This window comes from Squalius cephalus, assembly GCF_949319135.1.
Source record: "Squalius cephalus genome assembly, chromosome: 20".
Taxonomy (NCBI): Eukaryota; Metazoa; Chordata; class Actinopteri; order Cypriniformes; family Leuciscidae; genus Squalius; species Squalius cephalus.
In genome coordinates, this window is record NC_137141.1 from 13285536 (window position 1) to 13292919 (window position 7384).

Below are 7384 nucleotides of genomic sequence, written 5' to 3' on the forward strand. Positions count from 1 at the left end.
ACCAGGTTCTGAAACAAACGCTCAAGTGTGAAAGCACCCTAAAAATAGCCATCCAACACAGCCCTGACGTCTAGGCTAAAACAAGGCAAAATTAGGGCGATAAGTGACAATTTAATAGATGTCTAACCATAGCCCAAGAATAGGCGCACAGGCTATGCATAGAACATGTCAAAGAAATAAACCCAAACACCTTGTAATCACTGTTGACTTTCCTTACACAATGGAATATCATACTCATCTCGCAAGTTATTTTGGCAAAAACAACATGTAACCAAATTCAAAGTTATTTTGGCATGGATTACTCATAGCTGGACTATATTGGGTCTATAGTTAACCTAGACAGTGAAATTATGGCTATTGCTTGCTGGGTACTAAGTGCCTCACAAATCTCAACTGGAGGTAAATTCCACATCTTAGGGGCATGCTGTAAGTCATGATACTGTAGATGGATAGCAAAGTTTATGCTTCAGAGTATAGCGTTAAAAGATAAGATACCCGAATATCAAACCCACATGTGCTTTTTAAACATTTAATTATGAGCATTAATAAGTAGTCAGTCCTCACTAACAGTTTCCACGCATCTAAGTTTTCCGCTAGATGTTGGAACATGTCTGCGCAGATTTGATCCCATTCAGTGTGTAATTTCTGCCATAATATCACCAAATAGAAATGCAAAAAATAATTACTGGTTCTACAGGTTTCCTGGAAAAAATATCCTACAGAGATTACATATAGTTGTCTCTGCACATTAAGTTGGAACTGGAGACAGTATTGTAAAAATGTTAAAATGAAATACTTTACCTTTATGTCCCATGAATACCCTTTATGATCTGCTCATTCACACTTAATTTACAAGCTATTTGTTTCATCCTTTCGAATAACACTTAGATCAGACACTTCCTTCTAAATTTCTACAACAGCAAAACACAGGATGAAAGATCCCAAAACAGCAGCGTCAACATGTCACACTCAGTGTGGACTGGAGTTTAGAGACGCACAAAAATATGCTCCAGAGCAGCTGGGAATGCGAAAGGTTCAGATATAGGCTGTGTTTTGAGTATACAGACAGCAAGAGATTTGCAAACAGTTAGCCATGTACTCGCTTGCTCTCTCAAATCTCTCTGTAACAGCTTGTGCATTTGTGAAAGTATAATGAAGGCCCACCCATGCATTGCAATTAAAGCTAACCATTGTTTTATAGCTGCGCCTCTAGGATCGGGCCACACATTTAACAGAGTGTGTCACTTCCACATGGGCTGTGCCCAGGTAAATAAAAGACCAAATGCTTGGAAACTGATTATAGAGCACAAATTACAGACAATAAGCAGCACTGCAGTAGCCAAGACATACTGTGGATCCCAGTGGAAAATTGGTTTTATTGAAGCATCAACATCTTCTTAGATGTAGTTCCTAAAATGGAGACATAAATATAGATACAAAAGAGGCAGTTGTTGACATACAGTAAGATTATAGAGCTACAAAGTTAAAGTGGGTGACATAGTCCACATATTATTTTTTTTTTTTTTGTAAGAATTGGTTTATATTGAATCTCTGATGAATTTCTGTTGATTTTGTGGTGAACTGTGAGTTGGATATGTTTTTGTGTATATACATATAGGCTATCCCGTCTGGTCCAAACCAACAGAAGGTCTACTGTGGCACAAGTCACACAAAATTTTAATGATGGTTATGGGAGGAATGTGTCACAACACACAGTGCGTCACACTATGATGCCTATGGGGCTGCAGCCGCAGACAAATCAGAGTGCCTATGATGACCACTGTCGAAAGCTCCTACAATGGGCACGTGGACATCAGAACTGGAACTTGGGGCAGTGGAAGAAGGTCGTCATCCGATGACTCCCGTTTTCTTTTACATTACGTGGATGGCCTTGTAAGTGTGCACCACCTGGGGAAGTGATGGCACCAGGATCACTGTGGGACGACGATGTGGGGCAGTGGAGGGAGTGTGATGCTCTGAGCAGTGTTCTGCTGGGAAACCCAATTCATGTGGACACAAAGTTCTACCTACCTAAACATTGTTGACCAGGTAAACCCCTTCATGACAATGGTGTTCCCTGGTGGAAGTGGAATCTTTCAGCAGGATAATGCATGATGAACATGATGAAGAGTTCAAGGTGTTGCTCTGGCCACCAAATTCCCCAGATCTCAATCCAGTTGAGCATCTGTTGGATGTGCTGGACCAACAAGTTCAAGTTCGGCTCCACATCGCAACCTATAGGATCTGCTGCTAACGTCTTGGTACCAGAAACCAGATACCACAGGATACCTTCAGGGGTCTTGTAGAGTCCATGCCTCGGTGGGTTGGCGCTGTTTTGGCAGCACGTGGAAGACCAGAACATCACAATATATACCAGTCTCCTCCATCATTGTGTTTTTCTTGTGTGATTGATTGACGTGCTGTAGTCATGGCCGAAAACATTGGACATACAGGTTGAATATTGTATGAATACTTCTGGCATTTTTGTCACCGGTTTTAAAGTTACCGTTGTGTGACACGTTAAGAGTGACAATTTGAGTTGCCAGAGCGTCCAAACTGAGACACATCTTTAAAAATCTGATTGGAGTCGCATTTCAAACCACCTCTAAATGTGGTTTGAATAAGATTGGAAAAAATCTAATCTGGATAAACAATCTGATTTCTGCTGACAGTCTGAACATAGCCTTAAACTAGTTGTAATTATGTTTTTTTTTTCTTTTTTCTTCTGTCTTATACAATTTGGTCTGTGATGAAATCTAACAACATCAGCTTGAGTTGCCAAGAATTTTACGACTTCTAAATACAGGTTTATGCCGCACTCAATACTTTGACCTGTGATTTTCCCAAAGACTTCCTTACTCCAATTACAGGGAAGTGTTTTTTACCCTGAGGCCTCAGTGATAAAATCCTTGGAGGACTGGACACCGTGACCTCACGGTCACAGGTCACGTGTGTGTCAGACTTAGGGTGAACAGCTCAAGTTTATATGTTCCTCATGAGAACCAACAAAACCTCTGACAATTCGACTAAATTCTCAACTTTATTATCACTATATGATATACGTTCACCTGACGCCAAAGAAATTATGCTAGAAAATTTTCATTTTCAGTTTTTTGAATCCCACCAATAAACCACTTAAACATGATCACTGGAATTTGCTCCGTTTGTTTCCCACATTCCTCAAAACTTCCTTTTTCCAGGTATACAATAATCTTGGCTATATTTAATCGCCGACAAACTGCATTTCACTCGGGAGTAGAAACTCTGAGAGCAATTTGGTGCATGTAACATGATCACAGGACTGGAAGATCAAGATTTGTGTGGCGATGATTCAGATACCACATTCAGAAGTGTGCTATGTTTCAGTAATTATCATGGTGTAAATATAATACTCTTGATGACCAACAGATGTCTTAAATTATAACGGAATGTTTTGGTCGACGGTATGGAAAAATGGAGGCATTAGTTGAATGTTTGTGAATGAGGTGTTGGGTATTAATGTGTACAGTATATGATGATCAAGGATATAATTGTATGCCAAAAACGTATTTTTCTTTTGCGCAAGTGAACACAAGTATGTTTAAAATATGATAAGTTAAAATAAAACCACATGCTAACAGCACAAATCATATAAAACAAAGACGTGCACAACTATAGCCTTTGATGTCGGTGCTGCAATCCTCATTTTCTAGTCTCCATTTTTATGAATTCCCAGTGACGCTACCTCTACTATGTCAACCGTGTAACCGAAGAGTAATGGGACCACTGTTGCACGTTCCAAAAACCTAAAACAAATATAGTTAATCAATCCAATCTGACAAGCTAGACCTGATGCATAATATTACCCAGTCTTATTATTCAACATTTCTTGAAGTCCATCCCATATTAGGGTTAACCCATTGTTGTTTTAGGCTTGCTGACAGCAGCACATATGAATTTCAGTGGAGCGGCTTGCTGGGATTAAATGATTGAACTTATACGTGCGTGTCATATTCAGTGGCGCGTTGTTAGAAGTTATCAGTGGAAAACGTGCAACCAGAGAGGGCAGTGGATTTATGGAGCTGTGATTTATAGGTCTCTCACCTGCTCCCTGTCACAAGCCTTCAGGGAGATGGAGGTAGGTTAACAATGTAGAGGCAGGGAAAGGAAATTCATTACATTCTTCAACAAGTTACTCCCAATGGACTTTTGGAGAAAAAGGCTGAAACGTCCCATTAAATGGCAGGGAAGGTCCTCATTTCCCCTTTAGATTCACAGATCAGTGCCATGCTCTAATTTCCTAATTGATTGGGTCACTTGACTAACTACATCTACATCTGACATGAAACAAGATAGCCTAGGCCTTAAATGAAACCGATTTAACAAATTCATCTGTGGAAAGGCTATTGCATTCTTACTGCCAGTACAATACATCAAAGAAAAGAAAAAGGAAGCAAAAGCCCAGAAAGTCACCATGTCTTCTGATAGTTGAATGTTTCAGCTCTCTGGATGTTTATTTTCCTGTCTCTGATGGTCTGCCCAGTGGATTCAGTCAGTCAGAGCGGTTGTGAAGGATGAGGAACGAGTCTCTTTTTCTGCTTACATGTTAAATTCGAAGGTAAAGCTTTCGGTAATGTTGGCTGACCTTCCTTTGTGCCGAACAGCTGTGGACTTAAGTCGATCCCTGGAATGGGCAGAAAGAGAATTAAATAGAAAGTCATAGGTGCTGATTTGAGTTGTATTGTCTGAGGAGGGCCATTTCTAAGATTTTGTTTTCTACTAAGTATAACTTTGCTGCTTCCTGTGTGTTTATACAGGCTGTGGGTCAGTTGCTGAACCAGTTGCTTCTGTAGGAGAATCATTCCTTTTATACAGTACATACATTTACACTATACTGTTCAAAACTTTTTTTTTTTAAGTAATACTTTTATTAAAGTGACAGTAAAGACATTTATAATGTTACAGAGATTTACAGATAAATGCTGTTCTTTTAAACTTTCTATTCAAAGAATCCGGTTTAAAAAAGTCAAGTTTTCCACAAAAATATTTATCAGCACAACTGTTTTTAACATTAATAATAATAAGAAATGTTTCTTGAGGAGAAAATCAGCATATTAGAATGATTTCTGAAGGATGTGACACTGAAGACTGGGGTAATGAAGCTGGAAATTCAGCTTTGCCATCACAAATTAAATACAGTTTAACTAAAATATATTCAAAAAGAAAACAGTTTTTTTAAATTGTAAACATATTTCACAATATTACTTGTTTTTACTGTATTTTGATCAAATAAATGCAGCCATGATGAGACTTCTTTCAAAAACATGAAAGAAATCTTATGAATCCATAACCTTTGAAAAATTGATTGATTTTTTTTCTTACATTGGAATTTAATGGATATATTTCTATCACAGAGTAAACCAGATATTCAGAAATATGCTCTGATCATATTTCAGCCAGCCCTTTTATTTTTTGTGTGTAACATAATACAGTCAGTGAATGGACTGTGGGTGGTCTGTGATAGAAGCTGAGACTGTTTATTGCCAATAATATCAATAATTATGTAGATTTATCAAGGACTTTGAGGTATTACATCAGCTGATGCCCCAACAAAGGTGAATTAAACAAATGCATTATGATTAATTATCCACCTAATTCGATGAGATTCAAACACTCAATGACAGCATTAATTTCCACAAACAAACTTCTCTACCTCATCTGTTTGTTTTATCAATATCAGGATAACATCATGACGATGGGACCTAGATCTAGATAAATATACAAGGGCACAAGAGCCTGGCCTTTCATGACTGACGGCGCATACCGTGGCACATTTTAATAAAGGCTTTCTTTATATGCCCATTACAGAGGACCACAGCTGGAGTTCTGGAGGCAGTGCCGTTTTATTGGACATCTCTAAGCATGTTTCAACTCAGCGGCCCTGCTTCAACATGCTGCAGTTCTTTTAAAAAGACGCTGGTCTCATTCAGTAGGACAATTTTCTGCAGCGCATTATACACAATCTGCTGTGTGGCTTGTTTTTATGACACACTTTAATACTAAGATTTCTGTGCAGTAGGTGGCCCTCATCACTTTCTGGGTTTGTAGAGGCACAGTATGAGGAAAAGTAAATGAAAACACAGATTAATAACCCTTAAAACTGGAACATACAGAGCAGCCCTAGATGTTTAAAGGACAAATTCGGTATTTTACACTTAAAGCCATGTTTTCAGATCGTTTCTGATGAAATAGAACGGTTAAGATTGAAATTTGGACACATGCTGCTGGCCCGAGAATTTTCGGTTTCTGTGGTAGCACCCCCCCACCTCCACAATGGCTGCATAGGTGCACTGGAACAATCCTTTCTAAAACGCATGAACTTTCATTTTACAAAGACGTGAAACTCACCAAGTGGCCAGGGGTGTTCACTGATATGCTCAAACAAAAATCGCTGCAAAATATGCTTTCCAACAGGTGTTTTACCATTCGTTGTAAAACTGTGGACCTATTTTTCCAAACGCCTCACACCCGTACATTCTTCCGTTGAGAGCTTGAATAATAGACACTCCAGCCCAGTTGGTGGCGATAATGCACCTTTGCCAATTGCAAGCAAACCACTGGCATTTCATTGAATACACAGAAGAAGCAGAAGATCGCTGTCTTAATTGTTTGGATAGCGTAGCCTACGATACCGTGACTGCATAAGACTACAGAAAGAATACAAACAACCCCATTTCCGTTTCCGGCGGCGGAGTAATACCGTACCTCACAGCACATCCAATACAAGTCAATGGAGTTGGACAAAAACTACGATAAAACCTGTTGGAAAGCATCTTTTGCAGTGATTTTTGTGTGAGCATATCAGTGAACACCCCTGACCACTCGGTGAGTTTCACATCTTTGTAAACGAAAGTTTAATGCGTTTTAGGAAGGATTGTTCCAGTGCACCTATGCAGCCATTGTGGAGGTGTGTGTGTGTGGGGGGGGGGGTGCTACCACAGAAACCGAAAATTCTCGGGCCAGCAGCATGTGTCCAAATTTCAATCTTAACCGTTCTATTTCATCAGAAACGATCTGAAAACAGGGCTTTAAGTGTAAAATACCGAACTTGTCCTTTAACTTCAAAGTAAAACACGTCAAAGTTTTTGCCATGTCAGTGAACTGTGTTTCAAAATCAAGCTGTCAAACATCTCTGCCCTTGCATATACAGCTTCCTTCCTTCCTTCCTTCCTTCCTTCCTTCCTTCTTAAATAAAATTATAATTAAATAAAGAAATAAAAATGATAATAATCAATTATTAAAAAAAATGATAGAACATAAAATAAAGTATACACAAAATAAAGAAATAATAAACAATGCATCTATTAACAAAATAAACTACATTTATTAACAAAAATAAATAATA